Consider the following 21,415-nt stretch of genomic DNA (forward strand, 5'->3'; position numbering starts at 1 on the left):
CCGAAGTGTCAGCAAACAAGATCCCCAATGTCTCTGCCTTAACATTGATGGATAGGAAGAGTGTGGGGCGGAGTGTCAGTGCCCATGGATAGTTTTAGAGCAGTTATTTGGAGGGAATTCTCCAGCCACAGTCCACCTTTAATACAATAACAGCTCTGGTCAACATCTTGTCTGTAAATTCATGAAAGACTCATTCAAAATCACATAGGTAAGCCACTCCAATGTCCTCCATAGAATGTGGAAGAAAATAAATTTTGTTGTTGTTTAAAACCCGTTCAGTAGGTCAGGGACCATTTGATGTGCAGCAAAATGCCTTTTAATAATATCTAATTACAACCCCGGGTAGTGGTGCTCTTGAGGGCTACGGAGACACACCGGTTCTGTGGGGATGACAGATCACTCTGGAATTCAGTGCATTGTCAGTGGGCCCTACTTTGGATTTTGTGCTCCTGAGTGTGATAGAGTTGGACTCAGATGTGACCTTTCTACAATGCCTCTTCTGTCACTTTTTTTTTTTCTTTTTTTTTTTTTATTTTATTTATTTAATTTCCCCCCTCCCCTGGTTGTCTGTTCTTGGTGTCTATTTGCTGCGTCTTGTTTCTTTGTCCGCTTCTGTTGTCGTCAGCGGCACGGGAAGTGTGGGCGGCGCCATTCCTGGGCAGGCTGCTCTTTCTTTTCACGCTGGGCGGCTTTCCTCACGGGCGCTCTCCTTGCGCGTGGGGCTCCCCCACGCGGGGGACACCCCTGTGTAGCACGGCACTCCTTGCGCGCATCAGCACTGCGCATGGGCCAGCTCCACACGGGTCAAGGAGGCCCGGGGTTTGAACCGCGGACCTCCCATATGGTAGACGGACGCCCTAACCACTGGGCCAAAGTCCGTTTCCCTCTTCTGTCACTTTTACTGAACCTGTGGTTGGTCCTGGGGTTGGTATATGTCAGGAGACTTGAATCTCTGGACTGTCCATGTGCCAGCTGGGCCCTGAGCCTGAGCAGAGTTGTGGCTCCTACTCTTTGGTTCATTGGACTTATCCAGGTCAGCTAACAAGGAGGTGAAGATGGTCAACCACAACAGGGAACTAAGAGTGCCTACAACTGCAAGCAGGAGAACCACCTCCATCAACCATGTGGGATCTAAGCCCCCTCTCGATATAGAGGTGGAGTGGACATCACCATCCCAGGGTCCACAGGGTGAAGGAATAAAATATGAATTAGAATGGACTTACTGGTATTCTACTGTAGAACTATTGTGACTAGTAATGGGAGAAATGGTAGCATTGATGTGGAGAAAGTGGTCATGTTAGTTGCTGAGGGCAGGGGAAGGAAGAAGAGATGTGATGTGGGGGCATTTTTGTGACTTGGAGTTGTCCTAAATGATATTGCAGGGACAGATGCTGGGCATTATATATCCTGCCATAACCCACTGGGGCAGAGTGTAAACTACAATGTAAACTATTATCCATGTGGTGCAGCAGTGCTCCAAAATGTATTCGCCAAATGCAATGAAAGTACCACAATGATGTAAGAGGTTGTTGATGTGGGAGGAGTGGGGTGGGGTATATGGGAAACTCTTATGTTTTTTAATGTAACATTTTTTGTGATCTATGTATCTTAAAAAAACACAATTAAAAAATAAAAAATAATATCTAATATCACATGTGGTATTGTCAATTGGGACTGTACCTGATGAATATGTGGCAATTGTGGGTTAGTTTTATTTGTTTTCTTTTAATGAAAATAATTTTATTTAAATATATTCATGTATACAAGAGGAGTTTCCAAGTAAGCTAATGATTTTCCTGGAAATGAAGTAAATTTTACTATAGAAAATATATTGACCTACAAAATATCATTTTTGATGAAACCACAAATAACACATTGGATTTCTGCTGCTTTAACTTTGAAATATTTTTGTAATAACCTTGTGTCGCAGTGTGGGCTCGCCCAGAGGGCCGCTGCAGGGGCGGTGTGGGCTCGGGCGGAGGGCTGCAACACACGGAGGGGCCTTCTGAGAAGGCACTCCGGGGCCGGCAAGGTGCGGAGGACGCGCGGTAGGAAGAAGACTACTGAGGAGACCAGGATCTGTGCGCAAGTCTGATTTATTCAGGAAGTACAGCGGTTAATATAGGGCGAAGATGGGGGAGGGGCAGGGGGCGTGGCCGGGGTGCAGCAGATGGCTGATAGGTTCGTGCAGGGGTGTATCACTGGTTGCGGGCAGAAGACGGGGTAGCCAAGGTTCTCGGCGGCAGCGAGGCGGGGCTATCATGGCGCGGTGGTGGCCCTCGGGGGAGAGGCGGGGTTAGGCCACCGAGGGGGAAGCGGGTGCAGCTGGGCAGAGGGGCGGGCAGTACGCCCAAACCCCAAGCGGAGGGCCTTAATGCCCATTCCCGCCACCCGGGTCCGACTCACACCGGCGCCTGGAGACGAGCCGACCCTTGCTGTCGCCGCACTCCCACACGGTGCCACCCTACATTTCCCCCTTTTCTTTTATTAAGCGCCGAAGAAGGTGGAAGAGGAAGGGCCAGCGCTCATTTTGTTGGGGGGGGCCCTCGCCAGGCAGCGGGTTCGAGAAGCCTGTCTTGGGGGGGATGAAGGTGGGTGGCGGCGGCCGCCGGGCCCTTTCAGCTTGGGCTAGGTGGAGTAGCCGCAGAACTTGTTGGCGGAGAGGGTTGGGCTTGGCATTCAGGGTCATCATGGCCATCCGAGGGGCGAGGTGTCGCTGGCGACGTTTCTCTCTCCGGGTCAGGCGGTTCAGCTGTGGCGGGCCGGATGAGGCGTCCTGGGATCCAGATGGGCTGGGCGGCATCATCTGGAAAGACACAAGCAAAACCCCTTCCCTGGGCAAGGAGGGGGGCAGGCCCTGACCAGATGTTAGTCTTGGGGTCTTTTCACTGAAAAAGGGGGGCCTGTGTGGGCCGGTAGGACGGGCCCCAATGAGCATGTACTGGGGAAAGGCCATCCTCATCAAAGCAGAGGAGGTTGTGGTGGATTAAGGCAGAGGTGACAATTTCTCCAGGTGTTTGGCAGGGATGGTTGCTCCTTTCCTTTTGAATAAGATGCTTGAGGAAGAGATGAGTGCGTTCAACCATGCCTTGACCTTGGGGGTTGAACGGAATTCCAAAGTGATGAGTGATGTTGTATAGCCTCAGGATCGCTGCGAAGGAAGCGCTGCGATATGCTGGTCCATTGTCAGTTTTCAGGTCCCATGGGACTCCCATGAAGAGGATGGCTTGTCTGAGGGCCTGAATGCAGTGCTTGGCTGTTTCTCCTGGGAGGGGAACGGCATAGCACAGGTGGGAGTTGGTGTCGATGGCCACATGGAGATACTTGAGCCTGCCGAACTGGGGCACGTGGGTGACGTCCATTTGCCATCGGGCATTGGGGCGTAGCCCTCACGGATTAACTCCTTGCGGCTGTAGTGGCCCAAGGGGCAGAAGGGGTGCACAGGTTCGGCAGCATCTGACCATGTGCTTGCAGGCCTGGATGGAAAGTTCCGGGAACAACTTGTGAAGGCTCCTGGCAGAGAAGTGAAATCGAGAGTGGAGTAACTTCGCTTGGTTGAGGAGGTTGCCAGGTGGAGGGGCGGGTGGTCAGCCTCCCGAGCACTCTACTGAGGCTGGGAGGGCTTGGACGGCTTGATCGGCGAGGTTAATGCCAGCGGCGATAGGTCCAGGAAGGCCAGAATGGCTCCTCACATGGGCGATGTACCAGGGCGCCGTGCGGTTTTCCAAGAGACTCTGGAGAGTTAGGAGTGCTTGGTCGATAGGCCTTTTGGCAGGAAATAACGTGGCAAAAGCCAAGACTTGGCAGACTTGCAAGGTGTACAGGCTGTCGGTGAAGATGTTGAGGGGTCTGTCAGGACAGGCGCAGAGAGCTAGGACGACGGCTCGGAGCTCTCTTACCTGGACAGAGTTCACGTTGATGTGGATGAGTATTTGAGGCTCTGACGTACCAGGCGAGTAGATGACAGCTGCGAACTTGTGCTTGGAGGCGTCAGTGAAGGTGGTGGTGGCATGTGGGTAGGGGCGGCGAGACGGGAAGGGGTGGTGCGGTGGAGGGATGAAGGATAACTGGGAGATGCCCTGAAGCAGCCGATGGCTGGGGTAGTGGTTGTCAAATTCGCCATGGAAGAGTTCCACAAGGACTTGCATGTCTGGACTGGACAGAAGCAGCGTGGTGGTTTTCTTGGCATCAAGTGGCCACACAATGGTGTCAGGGGGAGTACCATATGTGTGGGTGCATTGCCGGACGAGGTCAATGGCCAAGGAGATCCAGAGGGTGACTTGCGGGCCGATTTTTCTGAGCTTGCTTTTGGCGGTATGGAGCCAGAGAAGGGGCCCCTTCTGCCAGAGGAGCCCGGTGGGCATACCCGTGGTAGGCAGGATCAGCGCCAAGATGGCTCGGTTGGGGTCGTGACGCTGCAGTTGGCATTCTCGCAGGGCATCATTGACAGCTCGGATGGCCTCCTGCGCAGCCGAGGTAATAGCGATTTTCTTTGTTATGGCCTGCGGAGGGTCTTGGTTGGTTTGCAGGAGGGCGAAGAGGGGTTGTAGTTGAGCGGTGGTGATCGGGAGAGCCGAACGGAGCCAATTGATGTGCCCACAGATTTGCTGTAGCTCTGTCAGAGATAGCTTCTGCGAAATGGCCAGTTGGGGGGCCGCAGGCATGATGGTATTGTGGATGTTGAAGCCTAGAAAGGTGAAGGGGAGCTCCATGCATACCTTATCTTATTGGACTTGTAGGCCAAGGTGGTTGAGATGGCGCAGTAATGCCGTGACGATGGCTTGGAGGCCTCCGGGGGTTTCATGCGCCACAAGAAGGTCGTCCATGTAATGAACAATGTATGCAATGTTATTTAATGGCTGAATTGCCTTCTTGACATAAAGCTGGCAGATGGCCGGGCTGTTCCACATTTTTTGCGGGAGGACTCGCCATTGGTAACGCTCAGCTACTTCTTGGTGATTGGTGCACGGGAGTGTGAAGGCGAATTTTGGATGGTCTTTTGGGTGCAGTGGAATGGAGAAGAAACAGTCCTTGATGTCGATGGTGGCGGCGCACCAGTGTCTAGGTATAGCCGTGGGGTGGGGGCACCCCGTTTGGGGGGAGCCCATTGGGCGGATGTGCTTGTTGATCTCACGCAGGTCATGGAGGAGCCGGTACTTGCCTGACTTCTTCTGAATGACGAAGACGGGTGAGTTGTACGGACTGGTGGATGGCTCAATGTGTCCTGCGTCGAGCTGGTCATAGACAAGAGCTCGGAGAACTAACAGTTTGTGGGATGAGATGGGCCACTGCTCCACCCAAATGGGCTCCTCGGTATCCCATTCAAGAGGAGTGGGTGCTGGAGGTGTAATGCGAGCAGTGGCGTATATCATTGGGGGGGAGCCGTGGATAGAATGGCTCCACAGTTCGAGAGGACATCCCGGCCCCAGAGGATATTGTCGATGGTGGGCAGGACAAGGGGGCGGAAGGTGCCTTGGCGGCCTTCCTTGTCCTTCCAAATAAGATCTCGGCTGGTTTGGAATGAGGGAGCTGTTCCGGTGGCTCCAATGACGCGGGGGCCGGGGAGCACACCCCAGTTGTGTGTGGCTGTTTCTGGGAAGCAGGATATTTCTGCCCCGGTGTCAAGGATTCCCTCGAACCATTGGCCTTCAACCTCTAACTCCATTATTGGTTTCTTGGGTCCCAGTGGAACGGTCCACATTATGGCAGGGGGTGGCGGCGTGGGTGAGCGGCCTCTTGCTGGTGGGGCTGAGGCCTGCCCCCTCTCGCGTTTAAAGGCTGCTGTTGGCTGTTGGCGGTGCGGCAGTCAAGGGTCCAATGGTATCCTTTGCTGCAGCAGGGATATGGGGTGGGAGGCGCGCGTGGTCTGGCTCCTCCGGTGTCTCGAGGCGTGTTCGTGGATGGTCGTGGTCGGGCGGCATGAGGGCATTCGCGGGCAAAATGTCCGGTTTCTCCGCATTTGAAGCAGTCGGAGGAGAGGGACATGGCCTTGGCTATGCCCTGAGCCAGCGCGGTGGCCTGCGGGTCTATGTGGGAGCAGGCCAGGATCCAGTCGTGTACTCCCCTTTCCTTCATTGGTAGGATGGCTTGTCGGCAGGCATTGGTGGCCCCTTCCAGAATGAGTTCCCGGGCGAGGGCTTGTTGCACATGCTCGCCAGGGACCTTGCGCTTGCAGGCCTCCTGAACCTGGGATACGAAGTCAGCGAAGTCTTCCTCTTTTCATTGGACTAGCTTGGCAAGTGGCTCAGGTCTGGTGGCGGAGCAGCTGCGGAAAGCGCGGAAAGCCAGCTCGCAAAGTTGGAGCCAGAACTCGGGGGGGGGTGTTGTGATATTGGGCCGGATTGGCAAATTGGCCCGTGCCTGTGTAAGCGTCCAGGGGATGGCGAGTCCCGACACAGGCAATGTGTGCCACTTGCTTTTCTGCCTCTGATGTAAAGTGAGCACGCCAGTCGATGAATTGGCCGGGGGTTAGAATGGCCCGAGCGAGGGAAACCCAGTCATACAGAACCGCGAGCTGAGTGTTAAGCTCCTCAAGCAAATGTTGGACGTATGGGCTACCGAGGCCATCCTCTCTAACAGCCTTGCGGAGGTTTTTTATTTCATCGGCTGTAAAGGGGTACCAATCCTGCGGACGGTGCCGCGAGGGGGCAGCATTCAGCGGGTATAAGAATGGCGTCTGATGCGCGGGGGCCTCTGCCCGTGGGAGCCAAGTACCCATGGGCCCTCTGGCGGATGAGGGATCCGCGGCGGGGGGTGCCCAGGGGGTGGGGCGAGAACGTGGCTCGTCCCAAGATGGCGGCGCCTCACAAGATGGCAGACTGCCCCAGGGGGTAGGCGGCTTGTAAGATGGCGGCCGCTCCTCTTCCGGCGGGGGCCAAGATGGCGCCATCGCCAGAGGGGGCGGGTATAGGGGGAGGGACTTCCCTTTATCCTCCCAAGAAGAAGGCGGAAGTTCGCCATCTTAGGGCGAGGTAGGCACGTCCGGTTTGGGCGGGCAAGAGTCCAGGGCGTTGTTGAGGCAGCTGGAAAAGGACTCGGTGTCCGAATCACTGTCTGACTGAGACCCCTCTCCCTTGCTCTTACCGCAGGTGCAGTGGAAAGCGTCCCGATTGACGGGGGTGCCCTGGAGGCACGAGCGAATGGCGATGAGCGTGGGGAGAAGGCTGGGGGGAAAACGCTTGTTCTCATACTCCATAGCCGCCGTGACGTGGTCAATGAGGTTAGTGTACGTGTCCAGGTCCCACAGCTGGCAAGTGGAGAGCCAGGGGTCGAAAGGCAGCAAAAGGTCCCAGTACGTTTGGAGCTGCTTTACTGAGACATTCATATGATTGGTGTCTAAAAGGCCGGCAAGGGCCCTAACCTGAGGCGCCTGGCGGGAGGAAAGACGGCCGCCCATGGCACCGACGGTGGGGCCTAGCGAAGACGGGGGTCCTTACCTTGCGGGCGAGTCGGGTGGGGGTCCGGCCGGGAAGTTGTTGCCCCCACATTGGACGCCAAATGTCACAGTGTGGGCTCGCCCGGAGGGCCGCTGCAGGGGCGGTGTGGGCTTGGGCGGAGGGCTGCAACACATGGAGGGGCCTTCCGAGAAGGGGCTCCGGGGCCGGCAAGGTGCGGAGGACGCGCGGTAGGAAGAAGACTACCGAGGAGACCAGGATCTGTGCACAAGTCTGATTTATTCAGGAAGTACAGCGGTTAATATAGGGCGAAGATGGGGGAGGGGCAGGGGGCGTGGCCGGAGTGTGGCAGGCGGCTGATAGGTTCATGCAGGGGTGCATCACTGGTTGCGGGCAGAAGACGGGGTAGCCAGGGTTCTCAGCGGCAGCGAGGCGGGGCTATCATGGTGCAGTGGTGGCCCTCGGGGGAGAGGCGGGGTTAGGCCACCGAGAGGGAAGCAGGTGCAGCTGGGCAGAGGGGCGGGCAGTACGCCTGAACCCCAAGCGGAGGGCCTTAACGCCCGTTCCCGCCACCCGGGTCCGACTCGCACCGGCGCCTGGAGACGAGCCGACCCTTGCTGTCGCCACGCTCCCACATGGTGCCACCCTACCACCTTGAAAGTCTTTCATAATTATGAATGATTAAGCTTGCTTAAGAAGGCAGGACAAAAGCCAAGAAAGGCCAAAAGCTAGGTCTCTTGTACCAACAGCCAAATTGTGAATGCAAAGAAAAGTTCTTAAAGGAAATTCAAAGTTCTACTCCAGTGATCACATGAAAGATGAGAGAGGGAAGCAGCTTTATTGCTGATGTGGGAAAAGTTTTAGATTTCTGGGTATATCAACTGCTACATTCCCTTAAGTCAAACCCTAATCCATAGAATGTCCCTAACTCTCTTCAATTCTAAGAGCACTGAGAGAGGTGATGAAGGTGCAGAACAAAGTTTGATGCTAGCATGCGGGCAGCGGCGGACCTCCGGGAGGGTCGGTGGTTGGCCGGGCGGGCTCTCCGGACGGGGGCTGCCTCGTGGTCGAAGGAGAGGAGGGGGTTCGGCACAAAGCCGTTGGGCCCTCGCTCTCTCCGCTCAGGCACGGGGGACACGCCGTGCAAGCAAAAACACCATGGAGACAAGGTCTAGGCACAAGTCTGCTTTATTGTTGAAGGGGACATGGTTTTATAGGGTCTAGGGATACGTAAAGGGACTTGATTGGTGCCGGCGGGTGCTGTTACTTGCGTAGACGGTTACTGGACAGTAGGCGGTTACTGGACAGTAGGCGGTTACTGGACAGTAAGCTGGCTAAGAGGTTAGGAGCAAGGGAGGGGAAGGAGAAAGTGTGGGCTGTCTAGATAACGGCTAGGCGGAAGACGGAGAAGGGGAGAAGGAGGGGCAGTGCCGGCTGCCAATACTGGGTGGGAAGGAGACAGGGACAATTGCTCCCTTTTGTTTAAAAGTATGTGCTTCAGGGGAGGTGAACTGGTGGCAGCAGGGGCAGTATGGGACGGGGTACTGGGGTAAGATGAGGGGAGGAGGGAGACCACGAGGACTGGCTGGCAGCGAGAAGCAGAGGGCCCTCCCAGCTGCTCTCAGCTGCAGAGGACACAGCGTCTGGCCAGGACGCATGTGCCTGCTGCTGGGGTCGGCGCACGCCGGCGCCTGGCGCGCGCCGAGCTCTGCCAGCAAAACGGAGTCGTGATGTTCCTGAACCCCTCGCCCGATTGGGGGAGGAGGAGGGAGATGAGTGAGGAAAGGGAGACAGGAGGTTACAGGCGTGCGGTTCGGTGTTTGCGGCGGGGGCGGGAGGAGCGCGGCGGATGGCTTGGTGGTGGCTCTTTAGTGGCAAGGCATTGATAATGAACCTGCACGAAGGAGCTGAATACCGCGTTGGCTTGGTCTTTGGTGAGGCAGACTATTTTTTTGATGGCCCAGGGTCCTACAGTGAGGGCTAAGATGATGATGATGAGTGGGCCTAAAAATGGAAGGAGGTATGGGAGGAGGGTATGGAGAACACTGGAAAAATAGTTCGCATTTTCTCGCTCTTTGCGGCGCTTATCCAATACCTCCTGGACCTTTCTCAGGTTGTCCTCAACTAAGCCGGTGGAGTTGGCGTATACGCAGCACTCCTCTCCAAGGGTGGCACAGAGACCCCCTTCCTTAAGGAGGAGGAGGTCGAGGAGGCTGCAGCGGTTCTGGAGGACTACCTCAGAGAGAGAATTGAGAGAATTTTTTAGATGTTTTACAGCATTTTGAAGGTAGGTGATATCTTCGTCGATGGCCTGTCTGAGAGAAGAGAGGGCAGAGGACTGTGTGGCGAGGGCGGCGATCCCTATGCCTGCCCCTGCAAGACCTAGAAGGGTAGCGACTGTTAGGACTGCGGTGACAGGCTCTCTCCTTTGTAAGTGGAGGGAGGTTTGTCTGCTCAGTACGCGGTGGAAAAATTCGTGGTCAGAATGGTAAACGACTCAAGGAGCGAGAAGGATGAGCAGGCAAGTCTCATGGGTAGCATTGAGGGTGGCGACATTGAGGCAGGGGGTTAGCCCGGTGGGGGTGCAAAGCCATTGGGAGGTGTTAAGGGGGATTAAGAACTTGGCGGAAGTGCTGGGAGAGGAGTAGTTAGAGCAAGCACTAAGGGAGGGGTGGGAACCTTGACGAGAATGAACATAGCGTCCTGTGGAGGAAACAGATTGAAAGGTTAGGGGGACGGAGGAAGTGTTCCAGTTGCACTCGGCTGGGTATACTGAAGTGGATTCGTTGAACGTGAAGTTAACGGCGACAGGCTCATAGATAGGAAGGGAGGGGGAGAGGCAGAGCCAACAGTTCTTTGTGAGGTTGGGGTGAGAAGTATTTAGAGATAAGTAGGATGCATAGATTAACGCGAGAAGGGGACTGGAATACTTGGTAGGGGGGGCCATGGCTGGGGAGCCATGGACGAGGGGGGGTTGCCACTGGAAGGGGGGGGAGGCGGGGGGATTGAGGACTTTATTGGGGCCAACGGCGAGGGGTTGGGATTCAGGCGTGGGCAGTAGTTTTCTGATGATGAGGAAGGCTTCCTCTTGCCAGTGCTGGAGGGTCCAATTGGAGCGTTGATGGGCCGAGTTGACAATGGCCGGGGAGATGAAGGGAAGCATGACGATGAGAGCAATGGGAAGAACGGAACTACCCACATGGCGGCGAATCATCTGTGGAGACAAAAGCGAGAGAGAAAACTACAAAGGAAACAGCGATGGGAAGGAGGCAAGTTAGGTAGGCAACTCGTTAGGAGGATCATTGGTGTCAGCGTTAGCGGAAGCCTCGGTGGTGTGGGGCTTGATGAGACATCCTGGGACCCAGATGGGCTGCAGCTCTGATTCAGGGAAAACGCAGGCGAATCCCCGTCCTTGGGCTAAGAGAGGGGCAGGTCCATGCCATTGGGTGGTTTGCGGGTCATGCCAGAAGACAAGCGGTGCAGGGGTGGGCCGGAAGGTAGGCCCCCAGTGCATGTGGACTGGTGAAAAGCCTTGGGCATTGAAGGTCATCAGGTTGTGTCGGATCAGGGCCTCTGTGATGACGTCGCGAGGGGTGCGACGCGGCTGGTCGGCAGATATCTTGAGAATGAGGGTTTTGAGAGACTGGTGAGCACGCTCTACTAGGCCTTGTCCCTGCGGATTGTAGGGAATGCCGAAGTGATGGGTGATGTCGTAGAGCTTGAGGAATTCGGCAAAGGAGGCGCTCCGGTAGGCAGGTCCGTTGTCTGTCTTGATGTCCCATGGAATGCCCATGAAAAGAATAGATTCTCTGAGCGCTTGGATGGCGTGCTTGGCCGTTTCTCCGGTGAGCGTGGTTGCGTAGCAGAGATGAGAGAAGATGTCGATGGCTACGTGGAGGTATTTCCATCGGCCAAACTGGGGGACGTGAGTGACGTCCAGTTGCCATCTGGAATTGGGGCGGAGCCCATGAGGGTTAACGCCCTGCGGTTGGAGCGGCCCCAAGGGCAGCAATGGAGCGCACGTTCGGCATGACCGCACAAGGTGTTTGCAGGTATGGATTGGGAGGTCTGGAAAGAGTTTGTGGAGGCCAGCTGCTGAGAAGTGAAATCTGGCATGCAGCAGCTTGGCCTGATTGATGAGGTCTCCGACTGCGACGGTGGTCTCGGCTGGAAGCAGGTGAACGGCCTGATCAGCAAGGTGGTTGCCGTGGGCCAGGGGCCCGGGAAGGCCGGAATGGCTGCGGATGTGAGCGATGAACCAAGGCTGTCGGCGGTTCTCTATGAGCTCTTGAAGGTCCAGGAGAGCGACGTTGATGCTTTCACTCGCTGAGTTGTTGGGCGGAAAAAACGCAGAAAAGGTGATGACTTGGCAGACTTGTAGGCAGTAGAGGCTGTCTGTAAAGATGTTCAGTGGACAGTGGGGATGGGTTTGGAGTGCTAAGATGACAGCACGCAGTTCGGCCACTTGCATAGAGGATTGATGGAGGCGCACATGTGAACGTGGCTGGTGCTCGCCGGGTGCGAAGACAACGGCGGCAAACTTAGTCTTGGAGGCTGTCTGTGAAAATGATGGTGGTGTCTGGAAGAGGCTTGCTGGACGGAAAAGGGAAATGGCCGGGGGCGGCGATTTCTAGCAGGGGAAGGCCCTGCAGTAACCGATGCTGTGGAAAGTGGTTATCGAAGTTGCCATGATAAAGCTCCATAAGAGTCTGCATATCAATGGAGCTGCGTAGCAGGGTGGTGACTTGCCCGGCGGTGAAGGGCCACACAATGGTGTCAGTTGGGCACCCATAATGATGGGTGGCTTGTGTGACTAGGGCGGTGGCGAGCTGAACGAGTAGGGTGGTTTGAGGTCCAATCTTTCGGATCTTGCTCTTTGCCATATGGACCCAGAAGAGCGGTCTGTCTTGCCAAAGAAGGCCAGTAGGTGTTCCCCGAGTGGGTAAGACTAGGCCTAACAACGGTTTCCCAGGCTCATGTCGCTGGAGTTGGCACTGTTCGATAGCTCTATTTACCCAGGCCAGGGCATTTTTGGCCTCGTTGGTGAGGCGAATCCTCTTTCTGGGTGCGGATGATGGCGGAGCGTTGGAGCAGAGTAGCCAGTACAGGGGCTGGAGTTGCTCTGTGGTAAGCGGCAGCGCTGGGCGCAACCAATTGCTCTGTCCGCAGAGTTGTTGCAATTCGAGGAGCGTAAGCAGGTCAGGAATTCTGATGTGTGGCGTTTGGGGCGCAACGGTGGAAGTGATGGAGAACCCTAGGAACTGGTAGGGTGGATGAACCATTAGCTTCTGTGTATTGACTTTGAGATCTAGGTCTCGAAGGTGGCGCAGCAGTTGCTCCAGGACTGCGTGCAGACCTGACTCTGAGGGATGGGCCACGAGCAAGTCATCCATATAGTGGATGATGTTAGCGTACTTCATGAGTGGCTGGATGGCTTCGCGTACATACATCTGGCAAATGGCAGGGCTGTTTCGCATGCCCTGAGGTAGAACGCGCCAGTGGTATCGCAGTGCCGGTTCCCGATGGTTGGTCTGAGGAACCGTGAAGGCGAATTTCGGTCGGTCGTCCGGGTGCAACGGGATGGAGAAAAAGCAGTCTTTAATATCTATCACAGCAACAAACCAATGCCGGGGCACCACGGTAGGGTGGGGGAGGCCGGGCTGCGGCGATCCCATAGGCTTGATGTGTTTGTTGATTTCTCTTAAGTCTTGAAGTAGACGGGACTTCCCATTCTTCTTTTGAATGAAGAAAATTGGCGAGTTGTATGAGCTGGTGGAGGGCTCGATGTGGCTCGCGTGAAGCTGCTCATCAACAAGCCCCTTAAGAATGTCCAGTTTAGGGATTGGGAAAGGCCATTGCTCCACCCAAATGGGCTCCTCTGTATCCCATTGCAGAGGAACGGGTGCTGGAGGTCGAACGCGAGCAATGGCCGAAACTATTGGGGGGGCAGCTGCGGTGGCGTGGCAGTGAGAACGGCTCCCGACTGATGCAGGATATCACGGCCCCAAAGAACTTGCGAGATTTCCTTCAGAACGAGGGGGCGGAAGGTTCCCTGTCGACCTTCTGCGTCTCTCCAGACGATGTCCTGGGCAACTTGTTGGGAGGGCGCTTGGCCGGTGGCTCCCACCACTAGGGGGCCATCGGTCAGAGGGAGGTGCCCGGCCTGGTCGAGTGGGATGCAGGAAATTTCTGCTCCTGTGTCGAGTAGCCCTGTGAGCCAGTGGCCGGAGACTTGGATAGAGAGAAGAGGCCTGGTGGAGGGTGCGATGGGAACAGACCAGAGTACTTTCATGGGCGGGGGCGCTGAGTCGTTGCGGCCTCTTTGTTGCAGGGCTGAGGCCTGCCCCCATGGCTGTTTAAAGGCTTGCAGCTGGTGTTAGGGACGCGGCAGTCGCAGGCCCAGTGGTATCCTTTTCCGCATTGCGGGCACGGAGTGGAAGGAGGCCGTGGTGGATGGCCTATGTTAGGCACGTCCGGTGGCGGCCGTGGCTTGTTGGGGCAGTCTCGAGCGAAGTGGCCGAGTTCGCCACAGCAGAAGCATTCGTTGGAGGCCGAGACGGCAGCGAGGACAGCCTGGGCCATGGCGGAGGTCTGGGCGTTGACTCCGGAGCAGGCGAGGACCCAGTCGTGGAGGGGCTTGTCTCTCAGCGGCCTGATGATTGCCTTGCAAGTTGGGTTTGCACCCTCCTGAACAATGTCCTTGATGAAGGAGGTCTGGACCTGCGTGCCAACGACCTTGCGCTCGGCCATGGCCTGGACATGTGCCATGAAGTTGGAGAACAGTTCCTCTGGTTTCTGGAAAAGTCTGGTGAGTGGCTCGGGTGTGGAGGTGGCGCAGTTGCAGAAGGCACGGAGGGCACACTGCTTTAGCTGGAGGAAGAAGCCTTGAGGGAGGGCGACGTAGCTCTGTGGCATGGCATAGCACCCCAGTCCGAGGAACGCGTTGGCAGGATATCGGGTGCCGTCGCGAGTGTTCTCGGCGATTTCTTTTCCGTTCTCGGCAGCGAAATGTGCGTGCCAGTCAATAAACTGCCACGAGGGAAGTATGCCTCTCGCGAGGGATATCCAGTCGTAGGGGAGACAGCGGGCAAAGGTCATACGTTCAAGGAGGTCTTGAGCATGGGGGCTGGCGAGACCATCCTCTCGGATAGCGCTGCGGAGGGTTTGCACGTCTTTCGGGGAGAAGGGAACCCATATTTGGGGGTTCGCACGAGAATGATTGGGATTTAGCGGATACATATCAGTGATTGGAGCAGTGGGGGGCTCAAAGAGAAGATTATTAGAGCGCGGGAGGGGGTGTCTATTCGGTGGCACATAAGATGGCGGGTGCTTGTACGCATCATCTAGGTCATCATCAGAAGATGGCGGATGAAGCGCTTCCGGTTCCGGGTAAGGGCAAGATGACGCCAGTTCCGGGTAGGGGCAAGATGGCGCCGAGGCAGCAAGGGGAGGGTACAACGGCGGATAGTCCTTCCGTGAAGAAGCAGGAAGGGGCGGGGAGTGCGGCTTCTTCCTCTTTTGGGAGGAAGAAGGAGGGAGCGCGCCCTCTTGGGTGGGCTTTCCTTTGTTTCGTGAGGAAGAAGGCGGAAGTGCACCATCCTGGTTGGAGTCAGAATCAGCGGCGCAAGGGGAGTCAAGCTCAAGCGCGGCCTCCAACTGAGCCGAGAGCGATTGGGCATCGGAGTCGTTACCGGGAGCGCCGTCTTGGCGGCCGCGCCCTTCCCCTGACTCATCCACGGTATCGCACGGGAAGGCCTTGGCCTCGGGAGTGGGCACGCCTTGCAAACAAGCACGAATGGCCACAAGAGCGGGGAGGAGGCCGGGGGGAAAGACCCGGCCCTCATGTTCCATGGCTGAGGCTACTCGTTCGATCAGCCGGGCATAAGTCTGAGGACTCCAGAGCGGGCAGGTGATGAGCCAGGGATTGAACGGGAGAAGTAAGTCCCAGTAGCGCTGAAGCTGGCGGACGGAAACTCTAACCTGGTTAGTTTCCAGGAGGGCAGCCAGGGCCCGAACCTGCGGGACCTGATGGGAGGAGAGTGAAGCACCCATTCTGGTTTGAATGGAAGACGCCGAAAAGTCCCTACCTTAAGCGAAGCGTGGGGCTAGGCGTCAGAGTGGGCCCCACCCATGTTGGGCACCAAATGCGGGCAGCGGCGGGCCTCCGGGAGGGTCAGCGGTTGGCTGGGCGGGCTCTCCAGATGGGGGCTGCCTCGCGGTCGAAGGAGAGGAGGGGGTTTGGCACGAAGCCATTGGGCCCTCGCTCTCTCCGCTCAGGCACGGGGGACGCGCGGTGCAAGCAAAAACACCACAGAGAAAAGGTCTAGGCACAAGTCTGCTTTATTGTTGAAGGGGACATGGTTTTATAGGGTCTAGGGATACGTAAAGGGACTTGATTGGTGCCGGCGGGTGCTGTTGCTTGCGTAGACGGTTACTGGACAGTAGGAGGTTACTGGACACTAGCAGAGTTTGATTCACGAGGTTTAGGTAAAGAGGCAATCTCTATAACATTAAGTGCAAGATGAAGCAGCAGCAAATGTTTATGTAAAAGCTGCAGCAAGTTATTTAGAAGCCATAGCTAAGATAATGGATGAAGGCCGTGACACAAAACAACATAATTTCAATGTTAGACAATACAGCCTTACATTGGAAAAAGATGCCATCTGGGATTTTCATAGCAAGAGACACACCACCACCTAGATTCAAAGATTTAAAGGAGTGGTTAAGTCTCTTGTTAAGGGCTAATGCAGCTGGTGAATTTATTTTATTTTATTTTATTTTTTAAGGTTTATTTTCTATTTCTCTCCCCTTCCCCCACCCCAACCCCACTGTCTGCTCTCTGTGTCCGCTGGGATTCTTGTCAGTGGCACCAGGAATCTTTGTCTCTTTTTGTTGTGTCATCTTGCTGTGTCAGCTCTCTGTGTGTGTGGCGCCACTCCTGGGCAGGCTGAGCTTTTCTGGCATGGGACGGCTCTCCTTAAGGGGTGCACTCCTTGTGCGTGGGGCTCCCCTACGCAGGGGACACCCCTATGTGGCACGGCTCTCCTTGCATGCATCAGCACTGTGCATGGACCTGCTTACCACATGGGTCAGGAGGCCCTGGGTTTGAACCCTGGACCTCCCATATGGTAGGCGGACGCCCTGTCAGTTGAGCCAAATCCACTTCCCTCACTGGTGCATTTAAGTTGCAGCTGATACTCATTCACCATTCTGAAAAATCTTAGGATCTTTAAGAATTATACTAAATCTATTCTGTCTGTGCTCTATAAAGGCAACAACAAATCCTGATGATAGCACATTTCTTTACAACATGGTTTACTAAATATTTTCACCTGCTGTTGAAAACAACTGCTCAAAAAAGATTCCTTTCAAAATATTGTTCAGTGGCAATGCACCTTTGTACCCAAGATCTTTGATAGAGATGTGCAATCAGATGAATGTTATCATGCTTGCTAACACCTCACCATTCTAGATGCTATTAAGAGCATAGGCTCTCCCCTATTGAGATTCAGTTTTCTCATATTTTGGGACAGATTTCTTTGGAACACATAGTATTGGTCCAGAACATGGGATCCTTTATTGCTTCCTCCTCTTGGTGGCAGATCTCAGCAGTGAACTTCTCGGTTTTAGGAATAGTATTATTGAGATCAGGCCTATGAAGTGGGTGACTCAGAGTGTTTCTTGTTTCCAGGTGTCCTGTCATAGGTTTAGCTGCAGCAATCAGTTCCAGGACTGCTGAAGTCCTCTCAAACCCTTTCTCCCACCTGCTTGATCTTTGAGTTCTTCACCACAGTCCATGATTACTGCTGGAACTGGATCCCCCAAGTCCCCAAAATGGTGCTGCAGAAGGTGGGATGCTTCAATGCTGCTGGTGGCACATTATATACTTTCTCTCTGTAGCTGACTCTCCATCTCAGAAACATCTCAAGGAGCCAGTTCTGCAGCTCTGAGACTGTGGAGAATATGCCTGGGCATTACTGTGGGGGACAGAGTGAGGGGAGTACAAGGTGAGCTCATGAAAACCTTCCCTTCAGGCAGGCAGAAGGCTGGATGTCAGCGGGATGGCCAGGACACTCCAAGCCCAGGAAAGCATCTCCAAACATCAGGGATCAAGTTCTGGGGAAGGGTGGGGACAATTTTGAGGTTTTCTATTTCTGAAGAACAGACATTTTATTAAGAGCTTCTAAAAACCTTCTATTATGTATCTATATTCCCATATTTATCTGAATTTCAGTCACAGTGCAGAATTTGTGAAATCAGATATTTCTTTAACTTTTATTTTCCTTGATTGCAGTAAAGGAATATGACATTTTGATATTAACTATACTGTTTGCTGTGGGATCTTTGCAGGTGCCATTTGTCATTTTTTGAATGCTCCCATCAATTTCTTGTTTGACGGGTCTGTCTGATGAATGGATGTTGAATTTGACAAAGCCTCTTTCTGCATCTTTTGAGAATAGGAACTAATTCCACATTATTCTATGAACTTTGAAAGCTTTTAAAAATGTATTTTAAAATGCTTTCTGAGCTATGAATTCACAGAAATTAACCTTATTTAATATGAATCAATCTGTTTTTTTTAGTATCCCCCACACCCTGTGGCTTTTTGCATGCTCTCTGCTCTCAGTGTCCATTATTCTTCTGTGTCTGTATTTTTTTTTAAATTTTCCCTCCCCCCCTTGTGGCTTGCTTGCTGTCTGCTCTGTGTCCATTTGCTGCATGCTCTTCTGCATTTTTTTGCTTGTCTCCCTTTTTGTTGCATCACCTGCTGAGTTGGCTTTCCATATCACTTGCAGGCTGGCACCTGCGCTTGTGGGCCGGGCAGCACTCTGCCACACCTGGGCCAGTGCCTCTCCACAATGTGCAGGTGAGCCTGCCTTCACAAGGAGGTCCCGGGATGCAAACCCAGGACCTCCCATATGATAGCTGGGAGCCCAACTGATTGAACCACAGCCGCTTCCGAAATCGATCTGTTTCTATATGTTCCTGAATTTGAATTGATAATTCAATTGAATTGATAATATTACATCAAGTATCCTTTTCTTATAAATTTATTAATATTTAGTCATTTTTTTATAGTGGTGTCACTTTGAATTATTAGGAATATTCAATCCTTATAAAATTGTTAGGCTGTTCTCCCTCATTTGTATTTTCAGATAGATTTCATGTAAATTTTATATTATTTTTAAAGGACATGAACGTATTTAACAAGTAAACAGATAAAACCTATTGCTTATTGTTTGGTGAGAATTTTCTAAATACATAGTTCAATTATTTATTAATAATGGAAATATTGCCATTGGCAAATTGTGAGTGAGTTTTGGTACTGAGTTATTTCTAAGAATGTATGCATTCCATTTAACTGTCCATTCTTTTAGCTTAAGCTTTATATAATGTTACCTTTTTTCTTTTTTCTTGCCTGTTATAAAAAGGCATCATCTTTTTCCATTGTCTATACTGTCTACTGTGACAATCTGGTTTCAATCACAATGATAATTCATGTTCTAGTCCCTTCATCATTTGATAAAGTTGTTTGCCAATTTGCTTTACATCATTAAATGATCTCTTTCATTCTTTTTAAAATTTACACTATCTGATCCATTTTTTTCTTTTCTGTTCCAATCTTTATTATTTTTTATTGTGATTGATTGGATTCCATATTTATTAAATATAATAATAATATAAAACATATACTATTCATCCTATAGCCTGTTTGGTTACATCCCCAACAAAATATTTTAGAATATTATCAATATCATGTATTTGCCATGTTTTTATCAGCAATTCTTCTAGTTTTTAAAAAATATTTTATTATAGCCATTCTAGTGAGTGTGAAGTGGTTATAATTTGCATTTCTTTAAGGATTGCAGATGTTCACTTTCTATTCTTGAGATAATTAGGCATTCAAAAATATTCTTGGGTGAGATGAACATTAAAAATTTATATAATTTTTAAATATATCTTTATTCTTTCTTTTTATTGAAGAGAAAGTGAACTTTATATAGAACTATAGAACTTCATCATAAATGTTACTTGTAAATACTTTCTCTTGATTTGTGGCATGACTTTCCATTTAACTAGTTATTTTAGTAATTTTTAATTTATAATGGCTTTTAATTTGAATGAAATCCTTCTGTTGTGGAAGCCTGTGATCTACAAAATTGAGATTCTCTGACCCATGGACAACACTGAAGTGACAGAACAGGGACACTTTGCCATACAATATCCCCTTTCAAGAGGGGAGGACCAGGAGGCCATCAGACACTGGGCAACAGGGAATCTGACCTCCAGCCAACCTCATGTTCTTGGGGCCTTTTCCTTGACCAGTGCCTGTTTCTGGTCCTGGGAGGGTTGCCTTGTCCAGGAGTCTCCCTGGCTTCACCACTAGGGCTCTGAGTCCACTGAGAACCACCAATAACCACTGTTTCCTGGGCTGTTTGTCCAGGGTGTCCTCCCAACCATCTAGGGTGGGTCCGTGTTGGCTTGAGTGACTGACATGGATCAGCCATATGTTCCTGACCACTGGAGAGAAGTCCTGGCTTCCTGTCATGGGGCCACCTTCAGGACCCTGAGACAATGCAGGGAAAGGCAAACCTAAGGCATTCACTACCCAAGTCTCAGGTTGCTCATGTTAGCTTTTGTTCTGTTTGCAGAAGGAAGACACATATGCAAGCTGAATATCAGCATAGGGGCAGTACCAATGAGCTGGGCATAGGGAAGGACACATTTGGAGTCCATTGTTGCAAATAGATACAGCATATGTATGTGTGTGTGCTTGTTTGGGTGTGCATGTGTGCAGATATGTACATGTATGTGTATATGCACACACCTGTATGTTTACTTGTTAGTTTGGGTGTATTATTGGAATAGCAGATATGTGCATGTGTATATATATTTAATGTGTGTATGTTTGTCTTTATAGTTCTGTATGTGTATAATGTGTATAGCAAATGTGTGAATGTATGTATAATGAGTGCATATGTGTCTGTGTGTGCATATGTGTGTGCATATGCATGTGTTGTGAGTATAGTAATTGTGTGAATTGCCTTTCAGCTCTGTGGTTCTGTAGGTAGCCAGTGTTCTCTGATGTGTTCTCTAACTAGAGGAGTACAAATGAATTAAGAGACCTTCTAAAAGTCCCCAAATAGCTCTGGATTCGCTGTTCATGGGACTGTTCGAGAGCATCTGACAGGATCCTTCAGGGTGATGCTGCTGATTTAATAGAATCCTGCATTTGGTCTCCATGAAGAGTATGCCAGTTTACTAAAGACAATTCATTGTGAAGACAAGGTATCAACAGTGTGAAGTACCTCTAAAAAGCAGTCCAAAACCATGGGCAGAGCCTGGTAACACTGTGAGGGAAATGCCCTGTAGGCCAACAGGAGCCTCTCTGGAAGTCACAGCTGGTCCCAGGGGGTACTCAGGACCCACTTAGTACAGGGCTCAGGGCAGGAGCGATGGGCAAAGGGTAGGGGTTTCCTCTCAGGGGGAAAGTTTTCCTTTTTCACAAAATAAACTAAAATGATTATTTAACTAAGAATGTTGGCATCTAATAATATTCTACTCCATTGGGAGCATTTACCTAACTCAATAAGACAACAAGAAGCACATGTGAAAGGAGGGTATCGAGGTCTTCTATTTGCCTTAGTAGTATCTGGGGGACAGGGTTGCTTTATTAATTCAGTGGGTCCAGAACTGTGGGAGACTCACAGAGTGTCTCATAGTTGCTGCAATTTTTCTTTACAATTCATGCTTCATTTGTCACAAATGACTTTAGTAATGAACCTCCATTATCATCCAATATCTGGACTCAATTTCTGTAAGTTCACATTCCATTCGTAGCTCCCACTATTTACATTCTCTGGTGGAAATAACAAACATCAGTTGTACTTTCCCCTTCTACAAATTAACCCCACCCACATCTTACCCTCACTCTGATCATGGTACCTACCTTTTCCAGTATCTTTATCACTGGTAATCTTCGATCTAACTTAAATATGTACTGCCTGCTCTTTGTATTG

The 21,415-nt window shown here is 52.1% G+C and overlaps 1 long non-coding RNA gene across 1 annotated transcript in view; it reads left to right on the forward strand.

Annotated features, from left to right (window-relative positions):
- Window positions 1–21,415, forward strand: part of LOC139437800 (uncharacterized) — an 81,621-nt gene that overhangs the window by 24,618 nt on the left and 35,588 nt on the right. Inside the window, exon 2 of the long non-coding RNA XR_011647701.1 lies at window positions 7,089–7,219. This is a non-coding gene — a long non-coding RNA (uncharacterized lncRNA). The remainder of the gene's footprint in view (window positions 1–7,088; window positions 7,220–21,415) is intronic.

The sequence above is a fragment of the Dasypus novemcinctus genome, chromosome 28, assembly GCF_030445035.2.
Source record: "Dasypus novemcinctus isolate mDasNov1 chromosome 28, mDasNov1.1.hap2, whole genome shotgun sequence".
NCBI classification, from domain to species: Eukaryota; Metazoa; Chordata; class Mammalia; order Cingulata; family Dasypodidae; genus Dasypus; species Dasypus novemcinctus.